We start from the raw sequence: 12,566 nt of genomic DNA on the forward strand, positions 1-12,566 counted from the left end.
AGAAAATCTTGGTCTGAACACCCACTTCACAAGCAGAGGAGCAAAATAGATGGAGGATGTTACATGTGAGGAATGGTTCCTCCAGCACTGCTCACAACACCACCCCTGTGAGGTACAGACCTATTGTTCTCACTGGGGAAATGCACAGGTACAAAGACAGGAAGTAACTTCCCCAAGAATCACACACTGGGTCCATGCTAGGGCTGGGAACAGAACCCACATCTGCTGACTCCTAGTCCTGTCTCTGAGCTACAATTCCATCTTCTTCCTTACCCCACAGCTCATTGTGCATGCAAACAGGTTCCCATTTATGTGGTGATTTGCCCCTTTTTCTGTCACAGATGAGCATTTTGCATCTGCAGTTACCCATTTCTGCTTGTGCCATGCATATATTATGGGCACAGCTCATGTACCAGGTGTGGAAAATCCAGCCTTCGGTATTTCCTACCCAGCAAAACGTGTCAGTATTTGAGGTGTAGTAGCAGTCAAGCAGAAGCCGTTTTCCGTAGGAGACTGCAGGCTGCATAAACATTTTTGAAAGCTTAGCAGGGCAGTAAGTTAATTTTAAAAGTGCCGCCTTCTCTTGTGCATTAATTGACTCACTGTTACATTTAATCTTTCATTGACTGCAGCTTCTTTTGCTTTTTACAGTAACTTTATTTTTTTAAGTGGAAATTGCCAATATGAGGGAGTTGTGGAGTGAGGGGTTGAGTTAATGTGGAGTGAGGGGTTCAGACAGGGAGGCTAGGAAGAAACAAGGGGGGGTTACCAGACCCCTCCACTAGGGGTGCTATTGAGTTCACCTGCAACCCAGCGCCGGCAACAGGGCTCAAAAGAGCAGCATGGAGGCTGAGGAAGGCCATACTTCTGGGTTGCTCTGCTGCAGTGGGGATTGAACCTGGAATCTTTGGATCTAAAACAGTGACTTTCAACTGCCTGAGCTAAAATGCTTCATTTAATAGCCCAGGCTGCAGTAGGTCCACCCCCCACAGTATGTGGCCTAGCCACCGCTAGACAGAGACAGCACATGCCACCACATGGGTCTTGGTTACAGCTACAGGGAGGCTGGGTTCTTTCTGTTTACACCCCATACCGGTCTCAGAATCCAGGAGGGAGATGTTCACTGATTCATTGTGGGAGGGGTGGATGATTAGCTCCACCCTAGGTTTAAGAGAGATGAGCATGGGTCTGTGAGAGGCCCTAGCACAGAGCGTTGGGTGGGTCGAAGACAAAGAACAGTCAACCCCAAGGAAGAGACAGGAGTTAGCATGTATGTTGTGTCACTGCCTTGTTATTAATAAAGCCAAGCCCCAGGCGGGGCTGAGGTTAGATTTGATATACAGTGGGGTCTGCTTCTTTCAGAGCACGGTGCTGGCTTGAAGGGATGCATCCCCCTGCAATCCCAAATTAACTGGATGGTTCTGCTAAAATGATCTGCAGTGATTTCCTAGGTCTAAGGTCGACAACAAAAGCTGCAGTTCAGCAAACTGTCCCTTATTCAGCACAGCATGTGCTGAAGCCCCATCGAGTTGAACAGGACTTAACTAAGTCCTTAAAAGTTAAGCAGACACTTAGGTGCTTTGGTAAATCAGGGCCAATGTTAGGAACCCCCCATGAGCTGCACAGGAACAGCTCAGAGCTCTGGGAGCAATTGCCACAGTCTGCCTTGCACATGCCTCCAGAAATTCCCATGCTTCTGGGCAGCAGCCAATGGGCATGGGCACAGGCTATTCCCCTTGGGCACAGGCTATTCCATAGTAATCCCCGACTGGCATGCTTGTACCATGCTCTGAAACGGCTGGTACTGGCCACTGTCAGAGCCAGGATACCGGTCTAGATGGCATACTGGTCTGATTGGGTATAGCAGTTCCCAAGTAGTTGTGCACTGGTGCCAGGACTCACACTCCAGTCAATAAATGCGCTAATAGCAGGGTTTGTACTTCAAGGCCCTGAGGGAGGTAAGCTCCAGAGACTTGCGCGCTTGTGTCTGGATGCACACTTTTCTGGCCGCCAAGTGCAATATGGTTCACCTTAGTGCACTATTGCCTGGAGTCCCATTCCCAACCAGTAAGCAGGCTCAGCATCTCCACCCACTAAAGCGCAAAAGCAAGGATCCATGTCCCTGAGCCCTGCATGCCATAGGCTGCATGGGAACACTAGTGAAGGGTTCACACCTATTAATGCCTCAGTTCAGCAGGATAATTTGCAGCTCCATTAACGCTTGGAATCTGCGCAGCAGCCCTGCAATGTGTCCATTTGATAAGAGGGAAGTTCCCCTGAATAATGAGCCATAATTGGATTTCAGGGTTAACCAGCTTGCAGCAAAAATAGAAAAGAAAGGAGAGCCATTGGATATTTCTGTTCTGACTCATCAGACATTGGAGCTTTCTCTCTGCTGAGAATAGCACAGGAGAGGTAAAGTTATTATTGACCATCCGAGCATGTTGAGACGATCTCCCTCTTGTGTTCAGTGGGATGAGTCTGTGCGTCCTCTGTGAGGCTCATGTAAGGCAATGGGAGTTTATAACCCTCCCTGTGGGAGATCCCCCCACCACACACACACAATTTCAGTGCAGCAGAGAACATTGTAATCAGCCCAATTTAGCATGCAGTGAGTTGAGTCTTTGTCACCATCCTCCAACGTGGTAGGAGGATATAAATGCCACCAATATTTGCATAGCTTAAGGCCAGCAGAGTCCAGGGACATGACCCCCCTGACAGGGTCAGAGAATCAGCTGGCATAAATGACCAGGGCTTTGCTGAATTCCATTTGCACCAGCTGAGGACCAGATGGTGATAGAGGGGGCCGTTGTTAGCACACAGTTAAGGGCAATGAGGAGAATTCTCCTAAACTAACCATGGTCCCTGGAAAAGGAGTATCGGGCAGGATGGAATCTCACCCTGCCCTTCCAGTTCTATGCCCATGGCTGTCTGGCCTGCATCACTTTGAGAAACTCCAGCATATTCTAACTGTGCTTCTGGGACCCAGGACGCAACTCCTTGACACAAGTGGGTGAGACAGATGGGGATGACATCTCAATCCAAAGGGATGAGTTGAAGGATGCAGCGGGGGAAGCATGATGAGCTAGGCCAGGATGATATTCTGTCTGTCACCAAGTAAACATCTGCGTGGGCACCGTGATCTTACATGACGTTCGGAGTAAAGCTCGTGCATGTCTGAAGAATTGATCTGAAGAAACAGCGGTAGCCCATTGTGCATGCCACCATCTGTTATCAGGAAGGTCACACTGAGACGAAGCTATGCGCATGTTTGTTCACTGGCAAAGGGAAGGAAGCAAGCTTAAGCACCCGTCCCTTGCCCCTTGTTTTTGGACCTCAAGTGATGGAATGATTGTGCAAACCAGCTGCTTCCAGCTCTCCCCTCTCTCTCTGGGTGATGCTTGACCTCCATTGGTGGAATGATGTGAAGAAGCCCCAGGGTTCAATGCTTTGAATGCTCAAGGTCAGGCCCAAGGGGGTGGCTATGTGAGTCACATCAGGATTTCATGATTTCAGGAGTCAGTGAGCGCAGAGGCTGGAAAACCTTTTCCCTCAGGAGTCCCTGTGGAGGTAGTAAGAGAGTAACTTGTCCTGGGTTACTGCTTCAACTCCTTCCTGCTCATGATATCTGAAGTGACAATCCTGTCCCACAGCCTCGGGGGACTGAGAGCTTCCTTAACCAGTTCCCTCAGCTGGAAGGGCGAAGGAGGACGATGACAGCATGCGATGGGTCTGAATCACACTGCACGCTCTGCTCTGTTCTGCCCCATGTGGGAACACTGGATACTGGGACTGCAGCAGCCCAAAGAGAGACAAGGTGGTGAGGTAATATCTTTTATGGGATCAACTTCTTCACTAACAGAATCTAGTCCAATAAAAGAGATCACCTCACTCACCTTGTCTCTTTAATATCCTGGAACCAACACAGCTACAACACCACTGCAATGCACAAGCCCAAAGACAGCCTGTTGTACTGCATTACAGACAGGCTGCTACCCCACCCAGAAAGGTGCTTGACACCTCCTTGAAGGACTAACTCTAAGGGTATGTCTACACTGCCCGTGTTACAGTGCAGTAGCACTGCCGCAGCAGCGCTGTGACGTGGGCAGTGTAGACACACTTTATCACTGGGGGAGAGCTCTCCCCAGTGATTAAAAAACCCCACCCTGAATGAGCTGTTTATACTGGCACTTTTCCACGCTAAAACTTTTGTTGCTCAGGGGTGTGTTTTTTCACACCCCTGAATGACTAAAATTTTAGCACTGAAAGTGGCAGTGTAGGCACAGCCTGAGAGCCATCAAGACTGCAATCAGGCCATTAACTGCCTCTCATCTGGCCCACAGGATCTGCAGCAGGGAAGGGGCAAGCGTAACTGGTGGGTCTGGATCTTCTCAGTTGGGCCACAACACTGAAACCGGGGTCTGGTTTACAAGCAGGGCTCTGCTCTGTGCAGGGGGCTGGCCATGGCCACATGGAAATGGCCAGGTTGAGCAGGAGGGACACTGGCCAGCCTGAAATGCTGCTGACTCACAGCAGGGATGAGTTCAGACTGGGGGAAGGGGTATCTCAGGACTTGGCATTAGTCTCGAAGGGCTGTAACTCTGCAGGGCTTTACAAAATAAAGTCACTGCAGTGGTCAGTGTTCCTTGCTTTCCTGTTGCATTGTCCCTGAAGGGGTTAAAGTGGAAGCCCAGAACACCCACAGCTTAGATGGAGGAGCATGTGCGCATGACTTGGGGGGTCTCAGACACTGATAACAGCATGTAGGGCAGCCGGGTAGCAGTGCTTCACATCGCAAGGAGGGGCATCAGACAAGATGTCTAAGCCTGGAAGGGTTCCCTATAGGACCAGAGCTAGAAACAACTTAGACTCTACCCAGAGCCAGTTAGCTTAGAAGGCTATGGTACCCAGTGATCGAGTCCTCTCGCAACAGACTGGTGAGTGGGAAGAGAGACTGGGCCAGTGTGTGACAAGGGCAAATCCTGGATCTTTGTCCCAGGAGTCAGTGGGATTTGCTGGCCCATTATCCAGCCTGATATCTGCAATGGCAGGACACGCATACTGAAACAGCAGAAGGCAGTACAAGTATCACACACACCAGGAGAAGTGTCCCTCTTCCGCTAACCTAAGCGAGGATGCTTCAAGAAAGCTATTGCCTCCATCACATGGATTGCTACATCTGCCAAACCTGGCAAGCAGTCCACAGCCCAGGGGAGTTTCCAGAGTCACCGCTCACCTCCGCCCAAGACGAGTGTTGCCCTTCTCTTATTGGAAATACCGTAGTGCGAATCCCTGGAGAAACAAAAAGAGCCACTAACACCTAGGCTCACAGTTATTTTTCGGCAGGTGTTTCTTCTAGGGTCAAACATACATGGAAACAAGGCTCTGAGAGGCAGTGACTGGAAGTTCTATGAATAACTCACCAATTGGCCTCCAGTAAGTCACTTAGGCGGAAGCCCAGAATTTCATAAGTACCCTCTGATTTTTTGTATGCCTCAGTGTTTTGGTTCCCCACTCTGAGACAATTGGGCCCTGATTTCTAGAGGCGATGAGACCCCTTGTGTTTGCTTCCTGCAAACATCCCGGTCAACGAGCTTTCTGGCAGGAGCATCCAGAGAAACAGCCAAATTGAAGCAAATTTTGGAGAATATTCATGGAAAGTGAATTTTGTTAGAATCATTGTGAGGATTCACATCAGAATTTGGACTCTTCATTGAACTCATCCAATCAGGAAGCAGAAAGATACCTCGTGACCTGCCCCATGTCCAATCAAAACTCACCAACTTAGCTCATGATTTCCAGTCTGGAACGCATACAAAAGCTATACAGCTCAAAAATTAATCAAAGTGTTGTAATGGTGTTGGTCCCACGATATTAGAGACAAGATGGGTGAGGTGGGATCTTCTGTCGAATCAACCTCTGTTGGCAAAAGAGGCATGCTTTCGAGCTTCACAGAGCTCTTTTTCAGGTCTGGCTTGGCATGAATTAATCAGAAACTCTTCGGTGACTAGTCTGGAATAATGAGTAAACCAAAATCAGAAATCTGTGGGCAGACAAAGAAGTGAAACACATTGAACAAATTATTTGCCATAAATTATTTGCCAAGCTCTAGAACTAGTTAAAAAGACAGGAACTGGGTTTTAAAGAGAGACAGAGCTGAAGGAATCTGAAGGAAGGAAAGGAAATGAGAGATACAAATCCAGGAAGGAACATATGGCCCCATTTCTTGCTCCTGTTCTATCTTAGGTACATATCTGGTCCCCAGCACTGTGGTATCTCTGAGCACCTCACGATCCATAATGGATTTGACTTCACAGCACCCGTGGGCACAGGGGAGAGCTTTCATCCCCATTGTACGGGTGGGGAACTGAGGCACAGAGAAGCTAAGTGACTTCCCCAAGCTCACACAGGAAGTTCGTGGCAGAGCAGAAATTTGAACCTGGATTTTAAGTCCTAGCCACTGGGTCATCCATCCTCTCTGTACTGCATGCACTGCTCCCTTTGTCATTTTTGGACTGCCAGTCAGTGCCAGGCAATGGGCTATGAGCCTCAGGGCCATGCCCACACACTCCTTGGCAATAGCATTAGCATTAATTATTATTTGTATTACTGTAGCCCTCAGAGAGGGTGCCATTGTGCTAGGAGCTGGACAGACACACAACAAATCAATAGTCCATGCAAAGTAGGGGTGGGTAGTTTCCTTACCAGGAACAGGCTTCTCTCATTGATTTTGCAGGAGGGAAGGATCCCGGGTGTTCCTCCTCTTCCCAGCACAGCAGTGCAGAGGGAGAGGGAGTCAGAATTCATACAGAGCAGTGTTGTTCCACCCTGCTGTCTGAGTGATTCTCCAGGGACACCACTTCATGAGCTATCTCCTGTATGGAGGGGAGGAAGGCAAATGTGCTGCCAGAAAGCTATCTCAAATGTTCTCATTAGCTGGGAGAGAACAGGAGGTTGAAACAAACTTGCCAAGTGGTTCCAAAAATGAAGGGCAAACAGGGAAGTAACAGCTCCTTGGACATGCTGCAACGCTGGCATCGAATCACAAGAGAAGTGTGGCGGGCCCACTCGGCCCAGCTCCAGTGTCATACAGGTGGAATACACCATTAAAAGCTGCAGTGGAGTGGAGCAAGGTGGTAACTGAACAGCTCCTGAACATGCTGGGGGGGGAGAGAGCACAGGACTCTGCGGGGACCAGGGGTGGCAGGGTGCTGGTGGAGAAGCCCTTAATCAGCTCCTGCCACTCTAGCCCCAGTCAGGGAGAATGGATCGGGGCTGGGTGAACCACCCTATGTTTGCCTGATAACTTTGCTGATAACACCTGCCAGCCTCATTAGGAGGGGCTATAAGCCTGGAAGGAAGAGGAAGTGGGGATTAGTCTAGTTGCAGGTGGTCAGGCTCTGTGGGTATAGGAGCTACCTAGTCTGTTGCTGGCCAGGCCTGTGGTAGGCCAAGCAGTTGTAAAGCCTGTATATAGTTGGAAACTGGTGGTGGGAAACTGATAAGGAATAAAGAACACCGGTGTTGCACCAGACTGAAGTGTCTCTGATTCATAGAGGAGAGGGGCCAAATCCAGAGGTGCACAGTGAGTTCCCTGTGCTCAGGAAGGAACAGAGAGAATGCTAAGTTCTCCTAACTGGCACGCAGGCAAGCTGAACTAAGTTTCCCTATTTGGGAGTCAGTGCAACATCAGGGTATAGGTCTAATGCTGATTGACCTGAGGAGTCTAAGCTGAGACACCTAGATTTTGAGGGTAGGCATTTTGCCTTAAGGCACAGCCAGTTTGTATCCTGAAGCCTCCCCCAATATCCTTACCCAGCCATGGCAGCTGCGCCACTCGGTGGGTGGCCAGCATTGTCTGCATTGAGACACCCCAAATCAATATTCCATTGGTCGATAAACCCCAGAGTCCTTCTGCTTAAGCTTCAGAGCATGGGCAGTATAAAAATGCCCCATAATGTACCCAGGGTATTGTGCAATGCTATACATGTGTGAGGGGCCTGCTTTCCTCCCTGACTTCTTTGGCCATCAGCAGAAGCCTAAAAGCATAAGATATGAGAATGTGTCTTCTGAAACATTCAGACAGTTTGTGCTGCTCTGCAGGTGCAAAACAGGTCTCAAGACAGCTGATTCCTCATACGAGGATCTCTAGGGCCCTGTGGTGGCATAGAGCTGGCATGGAAGTTCCCGTGCTACCACCTCCCCTTGCAGTGATGTAGTGAGTCCTGAGGACGCATCTGGCTAAGAAGCTCCATAATAACCCACTGTAGCTGTTGGGCTCTCGCTACTCCAGAGCTGTGCGTAAAGCCCCTCAGCCACTGCAGAACTATCCCTTGATTCCTGCTGTTGCCTTGGCATACCTCATTATTGATCATATACATGTATTCAATCATCCTGAATCCCCTATATTTAATAGCATCATCCCAAAAGTGCTGGCAAAGAACCCATCAGGGCTTTAATCAGCTGCCAGTGCAGGTGCGATTGATCCAGAGGTAATTTCTCAGCCACCAATCAACTTGAAACAGTAAATCAGATTCAGGAGATGGCTGCTTTATGCATGCCGCTAGAGTGGACTTGGGGAAGGCTTGTTGGAATAATCAGTTGAGTTGGAAGTAAAAGATATTACATCTGAGTTGTTTTAGGGTTATTTTACCAGGTAGGTAGTCCCAGGGCACAGAACCTCAAATGATGATTGAATGTGAATAATTATGGGCCTGATCCAAACCAATTAAAGTCAATGGAAAGACTCTCATTGATTTCAATGTGCTTTGAATGAGGCCCTATATTTGGGATGAAAGGAGGGAAAGGTAAGAAAAGCAGTGCCATCCAGTGGATGGGAGAATAAATGGGGATGCAGGGGGCTCTGCCAGTAACTTGTGTGACACTGGGCAAATCACAGCATCTGTTTCCTCTCCCACCTTTGGCTGTCTTGGCTACATAGACTATAAATTCTTTCTCATACTAAAATATAGGTACAACGCATAGCACAATGAGACTCCAGTGTCTATTGAAATCTCCAGGTGCTACAGTAATGCAAATAATAATAATGAATAATAATAACATGAGGCCACTATTATATTGCCATTGTCTTTCTCAGTTCCATACAGAAAAGGTGGAAAATCTTATAAACCTAGAGAAATACATTATTTCATTTTGGAAAAGCACAGAGAAATAACGTAGATGTGTGAACAGATCTCAAGTTCTGTCTAAACAATCAAGCATCTGACTTGTTCTAGAATAAGCATGAGTATCGTTTTGGGATGAACACTTGTTTTATGATATTTTTATGCATTTTGGGGGGAGGGAGGGGAGGTTGCCTGTTTACCCTAGCGCTCACCCTTAAAAAGAAGCCAGTGTCGAAATGACGACCTGGGGTTGCCACCTATCCCATTTTCCTCCTCCTTTCCACAGGGCAAGACCAGCCTGTGGGATTATAATAGATCTTGGGAACAGAACCGTGCACAATTTGGTCATCTTGTGACATTGCAGCCATGATATTGGGTTGTCATGTACTTTGTGTGAGTGTGTTTGTATGTCCCTATATCTGTTTGTAAGAGAGCCATTATGGTGCCCTCTAGTGGTCGGACCTGTAGAAAGGATAAGGGACCCACTACTAGTGACAGTGAAGGGAGATTGTCTAGTTGAAGCAAGAAACCTGGGCTTTTGGAACGGGAAGGCTAGAGTACCAGTCCCAGCAACTTACCTAGTGATTGTGTCTGTTGGCCACAGTGCACGAGCCCATTACAGCATTCCACCAATGATGTTGCATCAGTGTGCTTATGACATGACATGAGTTTGTCATGTAGTGGGACAAACAGAAGCAGCCTCCTGGTGGCAGTGAAGCTGGATGAGCTGGGGCTGGCACAGTTCCTTTCAAAGACTGTCCAAGAAACATCAATCAGAGGGGGACACCAATGAGTGGCGCAAGAAACTTACTCCCCCGGCCTGCCTGGCGCTGGGCAGTTTAGGACTGAGCTCAGGGCTTGAGGGTAGCAAGCCATTAGGCTGGCACCACTATTTCTGGTGCTGTGTTGTATCGTGTTCCCCATCTCTCTCTCCCTGGGGTGTGGACAGACTGTTAGTGTTCAGAGATGGAACTGCATTGCCACAACACTGGCCTAGAAGTCACATGTACACAACCATTCTTTAAAAGCTGAGTAATCTTGGGGGTGGGGGAGACTGGTGTAATGCTCCCCTCCCTACACAGCTACCATCACCATTATTGCAGAGGTGACACCTTGTTCCTGGACATGCTGCGAGGGGATCCTGCGCTGGGGGGGAATGTTGCCTGGCCAATGAGACATAAGGCCGTCAGAAATATGCCTCAGGATCTTTCAGGGAAAGGTGCTACATAAAGATGAGGATGTTTATTCATCTGCATTACCACAAAGAGTGTTTCTATGCTGGTAAAACTTCCTTGCCCTGCTCTTTTTGTGTGTCTTGCTCCTTCATGGGTTTCGTCTATTCCAAAGCCCAGTCAGACATAGGGAACTCCAGAATGCTAGGGATGAAATCCTGGCTCAACTGAAGTCAAGGAAGTTTTGCCATTGGATTCAATGAGGCCAGGGGTTCATCCTAGATTCCTGAAAGGGCTTGGGTCTGGGAGGAGGGAAGTCTTTTAAAACCGCTTTGTGGTCGATCTAGTTCATGGTAGTGAGGGGCAGGTTGCAGTTGGTACAGCCAAGCATGACATGGGCAGGCAGAGTGTATGCACCCTCTTCCCCCCATCTTACCCACACACCCTCTTCTCTGTTCTGTCTTTCATTCAACCCCTGATTGCTACTGTCCCTCAGTCCTTATCTGTGGAACAGCCCCCCTCATCTCTCCCCATGCTTCCTGCTGGCTGTCCAGTGCCCCTCATGTCGGATGTGCCCCTCCTGTGCTACCAGGGCTCCCAGCCTTCTCAAAGAACAGACTGCTGCTGTGCATCCAGCAGTGCGTGTTTGTTCTGTGCTGGGCGCCCATTGTCCATAAGGACTTGGCTGAGACCTTTCAATCTCGTGGCACTGATGACTCGATTCCAATTGGAGGCCAGGCCTCCAGAGCTGAAGGGACACGTGTATTGACTGTGGCTACCCCTGGGCTCCTCTAGTAAGCGAGGAAATGCGGAAGCCCCCCGAGTTCAGCCAGCCCCGGTAAGTGTGACTCGCCCAGGAGAACGCCCCGCAGGGGCTGTGGGCGCCAGAGCGCCGCTGGGGAGCACAACCGCGCCCGCTGTGGCACGGAGCAGCGGGGAGGGCGCGGCAGAGCCACCTGCCGCCCCCCGCCAGAGGACGGTGCTGAGTGGAAGTGGGTGGGCGCGATCTCTGTGCAGCCAGGCCGGTCAAAGCGCCTTGGCACCGCCGCTCAGCTGCAGGATTTGTCCCCGGGCCTCGGAGAGCGCCCCGCGGCCAACGGCTCCGTTCCCGCCTCTCCCCCCGGGGGCTGGGGCGCAGCTCGCCAAGGCGGCAGCCTCTGATGTCATGCGGAGAGTGTGAGGCGGCTGCGGGCGGCGCGTGGAGCGGGAGCCAGAGCGAGCCCAGGCGAGGGACGCGTGAGGAGCGCTGCGGAGATCAGCTGCGGCTGGACGTTCCCCGGCACCCGAGCCGGCGGGCGGGCGGGCACCTGGCGCTCGGGGAGGGGATGAGCTCGCCCAGGCGGCAGCGGGAGCGCTCCACCCGCAGCGCCGGGAAGGAGCAGTAGGGCGCGTCTCCCCGCCCTGTCCGGGGAGCGCAGAGCCAGAGCGCGGCGCTGCGAGCTCGCCCCAGCCCCGCGGTCGCTCGGATCCGGGCGCGTCTGTCCCGCTGCTGCCCAGGCACTGCCAGGGGCAGGGCTGCCGCGAGCTGCCCCTTCCAGCCGGGGCTCCGTGATACCCCAGCCCAGCTCTTCGGCAGAGACTCCCGGGCCGTCTCGAGGCGGAAACCGAGCCAGGAGCTACCGACACGCGGGGCGCACCTGCTCCTGGGGGCCGGTCCCCGGGACCAGCGCGAGCGGGGATCCTGGCAGGGCAGCCGGGCACCGCGGGTGAGTCTCTGGGCAGCAGGGAGCTGGCAGGCCGGGGATGGGGCTACCTGGTGTGATTGCTTGGCTGGTGCGGGTCTGACTCCCAGCCAGGGAGGGATGTGTGAATGTGTGTTTGTGTGCCACGCGCGGGAGAGGACTGGGAGATTTGAAGAGACAGAGGTTGTAAGCTCCTTGTAGTCCTCAGCAGCGAGAGTGCGTCTCAATTTGCTCGTTGTTGTGGTGGGTTTGTGGAAGGAGGGTGTGTGTGTGTGTAAACACACAGCCGAGGAGCAGAATTTGCTGCTTAGTCTCTGGTTCCCGTGACAGCACAACCTAAGGCAGCAGGCAAAACAACTATTGCTAGGTCCATGGAGAGAGGTGGCTCTCCTTAAAGCCACACTGGTTTCCTTTCTTTCCTAGTCCTGTTAGCTTCCTTCTTAACCATCTCCTGGCTGGATACAGCTGCGATTCTGGTAATGCTGCAGAGCATCAAAGGCCTGGCTTGAATTATTTTAACTTTCACCTGCATGGGCAGCAGTTACGTAGGATAGGTAAAGGTCTGCAGGTGGGGAGTGGGACAGAGT

The 12,566-nt window shown here is 50.9% G+C and overlaps 1 protein-coding gene across 6 annotated transcripts in view; it reads left to right on the plus strand.

Moving 5' to 3' along the window:
* The first annotated feature begins 11,766 nt into the window (after positions 1-11,766).
* LINGO1 (leucine rich repeat and Ig domain containing 1) overlaps positions 11,767-12,566 on the plus strand; it is a 473,862-nt gene continuing 473,062 nt past the window's right edge. For all 6 annotated transcript variants that reach the window (XM_075069524.1, XM_032799821.2, XM_032799824.2 and 3 more), the window contains exon 1: positions 11,767-12,003. The gene's annotated coding sequence lies outside the window, so the exon portion shown is untranslated. The remainder of the gene's footprint in view (positions 12,004-12,566) is intronic.

This window comes from Chelonoidis abingdonii, chromosome 9 (assembly GCF_003597395.2).
Source record: "Chelonoidis abingdonii isolate Lonesome George chromosome 9, CheloAbing_2.0, whole genome shotgun sequence".
NCBI classification, from domain to species: domain Eukaryota; kingdom Metazoa; phylum Chordata; order Testudines; family Testudinidae; genus Chelonoidis; species Chelonoidis abingdonii.